General features: G+C 39.2%; 1 pseudogene; it reads left to right on the forward strand.

The window, feature by feature from the left end:
• The first annotated feature begins 3,957 nt into the window (after nucleotides 1-3,957).
• Nucleotides 3,958-4,824, forward strand: LOC129512166 (tubulin polyglutamylase complex subunit 2-like; annotated as a pseudogene).
• The last annotated feature ends 8,739 nt before the right edge of the window (nucleotides 4,825-13,563 follow it).

A 13,563-nucleotide genomic window follows, 5' to 3' on the forward strand; every position in this document is an offset into this window, starting at 1 on the left:
CTTTCTTGTGCTTGTTTGCCATCTGTATGTCTTCTTTGGAAAAAATGTCTACTCAGAGCCTCTGCCCATTTTTAACCAGATCATTTGGGGGTTTTGTTGTTGTTGTTGTTATTGAGTTGTATAAATTCTTTACATATTTTGGATAATTAGCCCCTTATTGGATATATGATTTGCAAATATCTTCTCCCACTCAAAAAGTGGTCTTTTTAATCTGTTGATGGCTTTCTCCACTATATAGAAGCTTTTTAGTTTGATGTAGTCTCATTTGTTTATTTTTGCTCTTGTTGCCACTGTCTTTGGAGAAAACCCAAAAAATATATTGCCAAGAGTAATGTCAAGCTTGCCACTTATGTTTTCTTCTAGGAGAAGAATGAACCCTTAAAAGTCAACAATAAGAAAACAACAACTCATTTAAAAAGTGTACAAAAGACCTTAATAGACACCTCATCTTATTTATAGATAGCAAATGGCCTTTTCTTATGAAAAGAAGCTCCATATCTAAGGAAATTATAATAATAATGAGATACCATTATTCACCTATTAGAATGGCTAAAATCCAAAACACTGGCAACATCAAATGCTGGTAAGGATGTGGAGCTACAGAAATTCTTGTTTATTGCTGGTGAGAATGCAAAATGGTACAACTTAGAAGATAATTTGGTAGTTTTTTACAAAGTTAAACATAGTCTTCATCATATGATCCAGGAGTCACATGCCTTAGCATTCACCCAACTGAGTTGAAAACATAAGTCCACGTGAAACCTTCCACATGCATGCGTATAGTAGCTTTACTCATAATTTATCTTGGGAAAAACAAGATGCCATTCAAGAGTGAATGTGAATTTTGAAAAAAAAAAGTATGACAGTTGAAAAAAATAGGAATGGATAAAAAAATCATGATCCATACAGTGGAATTTTATTTAGCAATAAAAAGAAATGAGCTATCAAGTCATAAAAAGCTATGAAGGAAATTTAAATCTCTGTTGCAGAGTGAAAGAAGCCAATCTAAAAAGGTTATACACTGTATGATTCCAGTACGGACATTCTGGAAAAGAAAAAATTATAGAAACAGTTGAAAGATTAGTGTTTGCCAGGGATTAAATGTGGGGGAGAAGGTTGACACATCACATAATGCATTCATCAAAACCTATAGAATGTGCAACACAAAGAGTGAATGAAGCCTAATGTGAACTATAGACATTAATTGATAATAAGGTATCAATATTGATTCATCCATTTAAACAAATTTACCACATCAATACACATTATTAATAATAGGGGAAACCATGGAGGTAGGGAGGAAGTATATGGAGAATTTCTGAACTTACTGTTCAATTGTCTGTTAACCTAAAACTGCTCTAAAAAAACTAGTCTATTCATTTTTTAAAAACTGGTAAGTTTACAAAGTCACAACTGAAAAGTAATCAAATGGCTTATTTATTTATTTATTTATTTATTTATTTATTTATTTATTTCACTGGAAGAGGCCCAAGGAGTTGGTGCCGTTTCTCTACGTGATCACCAACCAGGTGACCACTGCCCCAGGCAGCCTCCATCCCTCAGGTGACAGCCCAAATCTATTACAGAATCCTAAGTGAGCTGCATCTCTATGCCTCACTTTCTTCCACCCTAAGTCCCAGAAGCTGTGTGGAATTTTCAGGTTCTGGTTCATTATGAGATAGAAACCTGGGATTCGACAGTGCAAAGACAATAGCCAGTGCGTGCTCAATGTGGGAGCCTCAGAAGACATCTTCAAACGGACCCTCCTGGGAATCCTGCTACATTCTTCTAATCAACTCATTCTACTATCTTTCACATGTTACATGGCTGCCTCACTTTCTTCAAAGGTGGAGAATAACCTGTCTTCTCCCATCCTACTACCTCTCGCTTTCTACAGATAATGAATCTCTGTTTTACAGAGGAAATTGAAGCCATTAAGCAGAAGAGCTCCATCTCCCTAATTCCTCACAAGCAAATCCAGCTGCATCTCCCACATCCCAGCTTCTTCCTTTGTGTTAATAGCAGAAATGTTTCCTTCCTCCTCCTTAGGGTCCGTAACTCCGCCTGGTCATTTGTTCCATCACTTCCCAGCTTTTTAGGGTCCTTATGCATCTACATAATGAGCATGTGTGATTATTTGTACCAATAGTCTTCTGCACACTCACCTCTTCATCTCGATCATATGCATACTACTGGCTTTAAACACACCATCTCATACTTCTATAAGCTCCTTTCCACTCTTTATGAAGGGTCTGCTACTTTTTTAAAGCACTCCAATGTGACCCTCACTCTACCACTACCATGCCCCTTGGGCTTTTCATAACATCTTCAAGAGTTATTTAGAGGGTCCAGAGGGAGCAATAAATTCATGTTTGACCCACCCCTTCTGATAACAACAATGATTGAAATATAAAAAGAGAAAACCCAAATAAAATGGCTTATCTCAAATACCAAAAACAAAGATAACAAACCATAAAGGAAGACATTTTTAAGTCTGATTACATTCAGATTTAAAATGTTCAAAGAAATAAACCAAATAAACTGAAGAATAAGGCATGGATTGAAAAAATATATTCATAATGGACATTCCTAAAAATTAGCTTTCCCAACACATGAGGAATTCATACAAGTTAATCAGGAAACAGATCCCCAGATAATAGTGGGCAAAAGGACACTTGGTGCCTTTTGACACCAAGGAAGTCATTCAGAAGAAGCCAAATTACCAATTAACAGGATAAAGATGTTGAACCCCATGAGTAAATGGGGAAAATAAACTGTAGCAAAATACATTTTACATCCTTCTGAAAGGCAAATTTTGGAAGTCTGATGATGAGGATGTTAAAGAAACAGATTCATATGCCATTGGTGATACTCTGGAGAGCCACTGACACCATCTGCCAAAACTTCAGGCATGTGAGCTTATACCCCAGCATCCCCACTTTTAAGAATATCCTGACACATGTGTACAAGAAGGTGTACTCCAGAAAGTTCAGTGGAACTCTCTTTATAATAAGAAATGCTCATAAGTAACATAATGTCCATCAATAGAAGTTGCCAAATTAGGACACATTTCTAAAATAAATGACTTGATTTATATCTCTTGTGAATAAATGGATGAATTCCTAAAGCACAATATTGGATTTTTTAAAAACAAGTTTTGGAAAAGTATGTACCATATAATATCATTTATACACATATTAAAGACATAAGCAATAGTTTGTATCATTTACATATACATGTAGATGTAGTTATAGTATTATATATGCACAGAAATGAAAGACACCAAATTAATGATAATACTTACAGCTAAAAGATAGGGAGAGAGATTGGGAAAGAGTATACCAGGGGACTCAACTCCATCTTTAATTTATTTTAATCACAACTAAATATGACCACATATCAAAATTTAATAAAATAGGTGGCAGGTATACATATGCTCATTTTATTATTTTTCTAAACTTTTCTTCTACAAATTTTATATTTAAAAAATGTAATAGTCATCCATACTCTTTACATCCAAACAGGCCAAACTCTTGGCCTGGCTCCCATCCTTACTGCATCCAAACTGGCTTCCAGAACCATCATCACCCCACCAAAATTAACAATGCCAATGACTTCCTTATGTAAATTTCAAAGCATATATTTCCATCTCACATGATCTACCAACCATGGTGTCTTGACTTAAATGATATACTCTCTGGTTTTCTCTATACCTCTCTGATCATTCCTTCTTTCCCTCATTGGATTGCTCATCCTCATCTACCACTGCTGCTGAAAGTTAGCTTTCAGAGGGGGACTTCAGGCATGACAAACTCTGTGATAAACTCTGTAGACCCACTGCCCAGTGAAAATGGTGAAAAATATTTCCTTTAAAGAATTATTCAGGTCCCTACAGTTGCCCTCACTTCACACAGAGTGGGGACACAAGCCATGGAGGAGACACTGCCCCAGGGCTGCAGCAAGCAGCACCTGGAGAAACTGACCCTGGGGATCACCTGCATCCTCAAATCTCCCCTAGGTGTGGCAGAGATGACTAGCATAGAAAAACCACCTGCTGAACGTCATATGATTTCTTCATGGGAACAAAAAAAATAATAATAACTAGCTACATGAGGATTTGAAGAATTTTTACCTGTGACCAATGGCTTCCACATGACATAGAGTGTGAAGCTGGATGAGCACACCACTCCACCGGGAAGCATGGCGATTAACAGCATCTCAAAACTCAAAACTGACTCCACTCAACCAGTCCTCCACGTATTCATTCCCTAATGCACCAACTCTGGCAGACCTGGAGGATGATACACTTGAAGCCAGTGAGAACCCACCGGAGAAGCCTCACTTTGAGTCTTGCAGTGTGATATTTGAGCTGGATCCTTGCAATGGGAACAGAAAGGTCTGCCTTGTCTACGAAACAGGGAAACCCATGTTAGCACAAGATACTGAGATCTGGTCCCTGGACAGAGTGTTCTCCTGAATTTTCTCACAGATACCTTTACCACTTACTACCACCTGCTCATCACACACCTGGGCCTGCTGCAGTGGCAGTATGCCCTCCCCAGCTATGGCATTAGCCCCCAGGCCAAGCAATGGTTCAACATGTGTAAACTCATCACCTACAACACAGACCTGCTAGCAGAAGAGACCAGCTTCTTGGTGAATAAGCCTGGATCCCAGCAGAGTATTCAAGAGCAAGAATAAGACCTTAATCCCAAAAAGAAAGGGCCTGTTCAGCCTGCAGGTGGCCAGAAAGGCCCCGAAGTTTCTCTCTCCACCTCTAACTCCTCTTCAGGTCCTGGAAACCTGGCCCTTTTCTGGAAATGAGCACTTTCACTTCCCTGCCAGCCCCACAGCCAAGATTTCCACACGCAAGTGGCCCAAGCCTCAGGTTTTGTGAGTGGCACCATAGGCCTTTTCCCATGTAAGTGAGCCAAATCCCAGGCCTTTTACTCACTTTGGCATTAGCCAGGAGTTCAAGGGCATACTCAGGTCTTCTCCAGAGTTCTTTCCTCATCCCCTGCCTCTGAAAGCTGTAGAGTTTCAGAACTTGTTTAAATAGTTAAATTTTGCTGTTAAGAGTTTTTCTCTCTTTCCACCCCCCAACCCTCTACACCCTTCAGCAGTGATTAGAAAAATCCCCCCAAAGAAACCACTGATTTTGATCCATGAGGCATTAGAAGTGCTGTTCAATTGGTAATCACTAGCCACATGTGGCTATTTATATTAAAAATTCAGTTCCTCAATTGAATTAGCCACTTTGTGAGTGTTCATGGGGCTAGTAAATTCTGTATTCAACAACACAGAGATAATGGAACATTTTCATTATCATAGAAAGTTCTATTGGTCAGTACTGCATTAGAATATTTTCATGCGGGATCCCTGGGTGGCGCAGCAGTTTGGCACCTGCCTTTTGGCCCAGGGCGCGATCCTGGAGACCTGGGATCGAATCCCACGTCGGGCTCCTGGTGCATGGAGCCTGCTTCTCCCTCTGCCTGTGTCTCTACCTCTCTCTCCCTCTCTCTGTGACTATCATAAATAAATAAAAATTTAAAAAAAGAATATTTTCATGCTACCTTTTCTCAAATCAGCTCATTTTTGTTAGAGAATGTGGATATCTTAATTTAATGTGTCATAATGTTCCATAAAAATTCTTGAAGATACAATTGTACATGTTCTTTTTATTTTTCATAATTCTCACTCAGGTCCTTTTTCAGTTACCTATAAGGTTTATTGCTTCCAAAAAAAAAAAAAGAATTATTTAATGTCTATGGAAATGGTCCAAAGGGTATATAATAAATGCCAGAAACAAATTAAGAAAATCTCTGAAAATTTGATAAGAACAGCAAGAGTTTGTGGTATTTGAACTGAGACCCCTAATCTTGTTCCCAACTCCATACAATAGAAAGCCTAGTGGTGCGGCCAGGAACAGAGAGCTCTCTTTTTCTCCAGCAGTTAGTCAAAGGGCTTTCTCCACAAGAGGAGCAGGGTATCAGCACTTCTCATCCTGTCCCCAACTACCTGTTGGTGAGGCTAAATTGTAGGCAAGCAGTGCCAAGAAGTGAGGACTCTCTACTTCTGCTCAAACTCCACTTATAAGACAGAGGCTCTATCTTGAATGGCATCAATGAGAATACTGAGTCCTCAGTGGTCCTTTGCTGGCTCATAAAGCATTAGTTCCATCCAAGGAGACACAACCTAAAAACACCTGAGTCTATTGCTCCTTACTTCCACCAATCACTCAGCCCCTAAAGTGAGAATGTCATTCAAAGAGAACTACACCATTGTTCCCAACCCCAGCTCCAAATGCTGGGGCTCACACATTTTACCTAAGAGGAGAAGGGGCCCTAAACAAAGAGCTCCTAATCTCTTCCCAAAAAAATTGATTTCATTTGGAACAGAGTATAAACAGTTTCAATTTTTTTTAATTTTTATTTATTTTATGATAGTCACACACAGAGAGAGAGAAAGAGGCAGAGGGAGAAGCAGGCTCCATGCACCAGGAGCCCGACTTGGGATTCGATCCGGGGTCTCCAGAATCGCGCCCCGGGCCAAAGGCAGGTGCCAAACCGCTGTGCCACCCAGGGATCCCTTAAGGGCATTCTCATAAATGGTGGAAGTCATGGTGAAGGCAATCGAGCTATGGTGAAGGCAATCGAGCTAGCCTGTCCAAGACAACCTAGGAAAGAGAGATAGGAGCTCACCTGGAGTCTGAGCAAATATCAGTCACTGACCTTGGAGATTATTCCTTTAAATTACCCTAAATTTAATGGTTAATCTCTGGAATAATAAACACAAGTGAGGCATTTCTGAAAACAATCAGCCAGCAATTAGTGGACTTTACCATCTAAGTGTGGTCTAGGAAGGAGACAATTAAAGACAGCCCTGCCAAAAGCAGTGTCATCCCAGGGTGACTGGGCACACTCAAGGTGCATACCTCCTAAGGGGGAATAGACTTCACTAAAATAATCTAGCCAGTTACTAAACAAATAAACAAACAACAACAAGCCCAGGGATGGGGGATGGGAAGCTAATATCCAGAGTTGCTAGAACATATTATCTAAAAAGTCCAGTTTCAAGACAAACAAACCAAAAAATCAGGAAAATGTGACATTATGGAAAAAGCAGGTAATAGAAACTACCTGTGAGAATAACCAGGTAGTGGAATTTAACTTATAAAGACCTCAAAGCGGCCATTACAATTATGTTCAAAGAACTGGAAGAAACCATAAATTAAAGACATAAAGGAAGGTCTGATGACAATACACATTGAATATAGTTATTCAATAAAGTGATAGAAATTATGAGAATGAACCAAATGGAAATTTTCCTTTTGAATGTGATAACTGAAATAGAGATAGCAAGTTCACTAGTGGGGCTCACCAGAAGAAAGAATTAGTGAATCTGAAGACTGATTGAAACAATGCAATCTAAAGGGTAAATGGGGAGAAAAAAATGAGTGAAAACAGCCTCAGAGAAATGTGGGATACTGTTAAGAACATCCACATATGCATGATGGGAGTAACAGAATGAAAAGAGAGAGACAGAGGAGTGGAAAAACTATTTGGAGAAATAATGGCTGAAAACTCCCCAAATTTATTAAAAGTTAGCCTTCCTCAAGGCTCACATCGGGGGCCTCTCCACTGCTCACTTTGTACTTTCCCTAGGCAACCTGATTTATATCTGTGATAGTAGTGACTTGCTTATTTTGCCCAAATTCAGACCTCTCTAAGCTACGTGCAATAGTATCTATTTCCAAATCTCTAGTTCACATCTCCTCTCATGGGTCTGAAAGGTGTATCTCCAAAGCCTAGTTTAGCCTAGCCTCTAAACTTCCTGTTTCCTTTCCATTTCCCAACCACCCTCTGGCCTCAGCTAGCATGAGCTTTCACCTGGATCACTGCAATGCCCTCCTTACCATGTACACACTCACCTGCATGCATACCCCACGTGTTCACTACCTGCAGCCAGAGTGATGTTTTCCAAGCACAATTTGATTGTATCAAGCCTGTCTCATCCAGGAGAATATTAACCACCTCCAATTAACATAAAAGCCCTTGACTTGGTCTATAAGGGCTGTGTGGTCTGGCCCCCTCTCTAGTCTACCCTGTGCCTTGCTAACCATGAACTATATGCTATGAGCCACACTAGCCTTGCCTTAGGCCTAAGTATCCAGTGTGCTTCCTCCACCACAGAGTCTCTGCACACACTACTGCTTCTGCTGGAACACTCCTTCACCTCTCTTTACCTAGTAATCCCTGCTCTTCCTGGAGCAGATCAAGCACTGATTCTTCAGAGCAGCCTCCCCTGATTCTCAAACTAGGTGAATCCTAACATGCATTCTCAAAGTACATGTATCTCTTATTCACAACCCTAAACAGAGTTGCAATTTTAACATTATTTGTGTGATTAATTGATTGGTGTCCATCTCCAGTGGTATTCCAGAGTTCCATGATGGCAGGGTCCATGTCTGCTGTGCTCATCACTGTGTGTCTTAGGTCCAGCACACTACTTGGCAAGGATGCTTTGGATGGAATTAATTTATTGAAGATCTACTCTGAGCCATTTATAATAGAAATCAAGCCACCATCTTAATTTTGCTTTGGTTAGAACAAAATGGGAGCTATAAAGATTTAAAATGGCATCTTTGGGAGCTCCTGGGTGGCTCAGTCACTCAGCATCAGACTTCTGATTTGGGCTCAGGTCATGATCTGAGTCCTAAGATTTAGCCCCGCATTGGGCTCTGCACTCAATGAGGAGTCTGCTTGAGGATCTCTCTCCTTCTCCCCTGCCCCTCCCCTCATTTGTGCATGCACATGCTCTCTCTCAAATAAATAAATCTTTGAACTAAAATGTCATCTTTATATCAATAATTATTATTCTGCATAATTTTCCTCATAATTAAAATACATTGGAATGCTGTGACTAAAGCTTATTTGTGAAAGGCTTATAATATTGAAATAATTCTAAGTACCTCTATCCCCCACAGAAGCCAACCAGAGGCATTAAGTTCAATAAATACTGCTTAGGAATGTGCAAGAGCCTACTAAATAGGTGCAAAATAAAGATCTCTACCACAGCATCATTACTTTTATAATGAGATTATTTATTGGAAGAAGAAACTGAAAGTTTTAGTCTAAACAATTAGTGGGCGATTTAAAAATCTTACTCAGCTTGCTTTCTATTTCAGGCTGTTGGGGACTGAGAAATAGGGAGAAAGAAAGAAATGTTCTATGGAAGTTCCATTGCTTTAAAGTACTACTCTCCTAGCAGCTCATTTAGAAGCTGAAGATAGCATGAAATCATAGATCTCCTAGTCAATGAACACCTTCTGAAACTATGTTTGGGTTTCCCCACCCCACTCCCAGTCCTCCCCCAGCCTACATGAATCAAGATTGACATGGAGTTAACATGACATGTATCCATCAGTTTCAGTAGGTTTTGCTATAGAAACAAGCAACTCCAAACTTGCAGTGTCTTACGACAAAGCTTTGCCCATCAAGTACACATCAGTGGTGTCCTGCTTCTGCTCCAAATGCCTTTCTTACCCCCACATGAACAATGAAAGAGTAGCAAGATCTGTAATGTATCTCACTGCAGAGGGAAGAGACCCACTGTATTCTTCATGTCTGAAGCAATGTGGTAGAGGTCCCGTCTGCTCACAAGACTCAGCTAGAGCTGAGCTGCTGCCAATGCAAGGAAAGCATACACACGTAGGAGGTGCGACAGTCAGTGACAGGTACAGGTGCAGTCTTCACACAGAGAGCAGGAGCCAGTACAGTTTCACTGGAACAGAGCCACCTCGTCCCTTTACTTAATGTCTGTGGCTGATCTCCAGATGCAATGCAGAGTTGTGGCAACAGAGAAGCAGAGACCACGAAGCCTAATGCACTTGCTCTCTTGCCCTTTCCAGAAAAAACTTGCCACCTGTGGTCTAGAATTTAAATGAAGGTGGAACATGGTGATAATAGAAGGCAGGTAAGTTCTGGCTAGATTTTCTTTGTTTTAAAATTCTCTCTAGGCTATGAACTGTCTCGCCCCCTTCTCTGTACCCTCCTTTTACTGACTAAATCTGGGATGGACATTCCTGCCATTCTACCTTCAGTATGCCACTGTTGATCATCATTAAATTTGGGTGTTTTTTTTTACACTTTTTAAGGTTTCGTTTTAATTCCAGTTAGTTACAGGTGTACAATATAATGATTCAACAATTCCATGAATTGCTTGGTGCTCATCAGGACAAGTGCCCTCCTTAATTCCCATCACCTATTTCACCCATCCCCCACCCATCTCCCCTCTGGTGACCATCACTTTGTTCTCTGTAGTTAAGAGTCTGTTTCTTGATTTGTCTAAATCTGGGGCTTTTATGAGGGGCAAATACTCTAATGTGTTATATATCATTTAAGTGAAATTCCCCTTTGGGTCAAAATAATTTATTAAAAGGTACATAATTTTATAATCTGCACAAAGCCATTTTATTGCATTTTAGATTTGTTTCCCGAACTGCAAAATGTATATGTGATTTGGCTTTCTGTCAAGTACACTTACTTTGATATAGGTGATTCTAATAAGAATTTGAGGAAAACATGTATTCCTTTTACTGCTACAAAATGACTGAGATTAGCAAGCAATCCGCTTAAGCATAAACACTTTCCTGATGGATATCAGGATGCATTAAATCAAACCATGAAATGGTTAGGAACTACTGTTGCGTCCGTAAGTAATTTCTTTCTTAGGTTTATCCCCTTCGTGTGTCCATGGACAATGATATTACAATGAATCTGACTCTACAAGCCTGTTCTCTCATTTCAGCTTTCTCTGATTTCACTGGATCTCCCCCACCATACCCTCACATAACCTTGCCCTTGCCTATGGAAACAAGATTGTCCAGGCTTTCTAGGGAGGCAGAGACAATGAACGATGGAGAACTTTTTATATCATCATAGGCACAGAAATGAAGTCATCAATACTTGATTTTTAATGAACACAATGTTTAAATCTTTATCACTTTGTTACAAAAGTGTCTAAATAAAGTCTATTCTAGACTCCTTTGGCTTTTCCAGTTCAAAGACCATCCTCTGAGAACGGCAGTGAAAGATTAATTGGGGCCCTAAAGTCATGGCCAACTGGCACTAAAGAAAACTTACATTATTTTAGTGAATGCCCATGAGTTCATGACGATCAAGCCACCTTAACTATCATTTTCTTAACATGTTGCCTTCCTTTAAAAGAAGAGTCTTTTGGGGTACCTGGGTGGTACGGCAGGTTGAGCAACTAAACCTGGTTTCAGCTCAGGTCATGATCTCAGGGTCATAAGATTAAGCCCAGCACTGGGCTCTGTGCTCAGTGAGGAGACTGCTTGAGATTCTCTCTCTCCTGCTCCTCCTCTCTGTGTGTTCTCTCTTTCTCTCTCTCTCAGAGAAATAAATATTTTTAAAAAATAAAACATAAATCAAAAAAGAGGAGTCTTTCCACTGAATTTTATAAAAAATACCCATTTCAAAAAAATTAAAAATTAAAATAAATAAATAAATAAAAACTATTTCATGCTCAACATATCATGCAATATATTGTTACACCAAATAATTTCTTCATTCATTCAACACATATGCATTGCATGTTGACTATGTGTCAGGCACTGGTCAAGCCACTGGGCATATAGAGGAAAAAGTGAATGGTCTATGTTGTCACGGAGCTTATATTCTAGCATTAAGAGAAGGATGCTAAAGATGTTCAACAAACATATATTTCAAGTGCTAAGTTATTAAGAAAACTGAACCACGGGTGGGAGAAATATTTGAGTTAAACATTACACAATATTTTAAATATTTAATATTTAAAAGTACAATAGTCAAAGGTTGACATATGACATATCTACTCTTTAGAGATATCCACTCAGATAATTGCATTAGCCTTAGATCTGTCAAATTATTTTTGGCCAATGAGCCCATGAGAAAAAGTCTTTTTCGAGACTTTTGAATTTACTGTCCTATAATAAAATTTAGTAACACTACTTCTTTTGACAAAATAGACTTTTAATATTCCAATTATAAGGTCCAACTGTCAAGGAATGTGTGTGGAGTATGTGTACATAACTTTATTTTTTAAACTTTCTCAAAATAATTTTAATCTATATCATATAGAAAATAGACATTATTGAATCATTTCATCAGATTTGTTATATCACAAATAACTGTTATATTGCAACATCTTTGATAAGATATTCTATATGCTTTAGGAGGGAGGATAACCATATAATTTAATATCTAAATAAGGACATTTTTAAGAGACAAAGAGGGTGCCATTCATAATTAAATCAGGAAAATCAGTATAAGTCAGGACTCACCTGGGCACATGATTTCTATAGATCACCTTACGTTGTCTTGTTGCTAAACAGTTCTTTCCCAAACTTCAACTTCTACTCAAAACCTCTCTTCCAAGCTCTAGGATTTTATTTCTCACAGTCCACTTATGTCTAACTTGGGTGCCTAGTAGGTATCTCAAATTTAGCATTTCCAGAATCAAATATGCTTCTACTGCAGGTTTTCCCACTTCAGTAAACAGCAATGCCAACATTCCAGTTGCCCAGAACAAAAGCACTGGTGTCAGATTGGTTCTCAGGTCCACAAACCCCAGGTTAAGAGGAGCCTTAGGCTCTTATGGGTATATTATCTGAGATTTCTTTTAAAGTGATGATTGGGAAAGTTCCACATGGTTGGAAGTAGAAGGAGATCCATGAACCCACTACCCAGTGGTAAAACCGTAACTGATAAAACTATTTTAAAACTGTAAGACCTCTGGAAATTGTTTGATGGGCACATGGCTATGGAAGAAATACCTACTCAAGAAAAATGTACTAAAAGTCAGTTAATACAGTGACAGTCTACGGCACTTGAGCCACAAACTGCCATCTCTCCTGCTACACTTCATGTGAGTGCGACAACAGGGATCTTCTCTCTTCAATTCTCAGACAAATGCTACAGTATCTCCCCAGAAGGGGCAGGCTGCCAAAATTTTTCATCCCCACCAACACAAGTTTCAGAGGCTAAATTCCTAGTGAGTGTGGACAAGAGGTTACAATTTATACTCTAAAAACTACTAAACAGGGACACATGAGTGGCTTGGTGGTTGAGCATCTGCCTTCAGCTCAGATTGTGATCCCGGGGTCCTAGGATCGAGTCCTGCATTGGGCTCCCAGCAGGGAGCCTGCTTCTCCCTCTGCCTATGGTCTCTGCCTCTCTCTGTATGTTTCTCATGAACAAATAAATAAAATCTTTAAAAAAAAACCTACAAAACACCATTGAAAGAAATTATAGAAGATGTAAATAAATGGAAAATCACCCCATGTTCATGGGTCAGAAGACTTAACATGGTTAAGATGGCAATTACTCCCCAAATGGATCTACAGATTCAATATAATCTCTCCCAAAATCCCAGGTGAATTCATTGTAGAAATTAACAAGCTGATATTAAAATTCATGTGGAATTTCAAGGCACCTGGAATAGTCAAAACACTCTTGAAAAACAGGAACAAAATGAGAGACTCACACTTCATAATTTCAGAAT

The sequence above is a fragment of the Nyctereutes procyonoides genome, unplaced genomic scaffold (assembly GCF_905146905.1).
Source record: "Nyctereutes procyonoides isolate TBG_1078 unplaced genomic scaffold, NYPRO_anot_genome, whole genome shotgun sequence".
Taxonomy (NCBI): domain Eukaryota; kingdom Metazoa; phylum Chordata; class Mammalia; order Carnivora; family Canidae; genus Nyctereutes; species Nyctereutes procyonoides.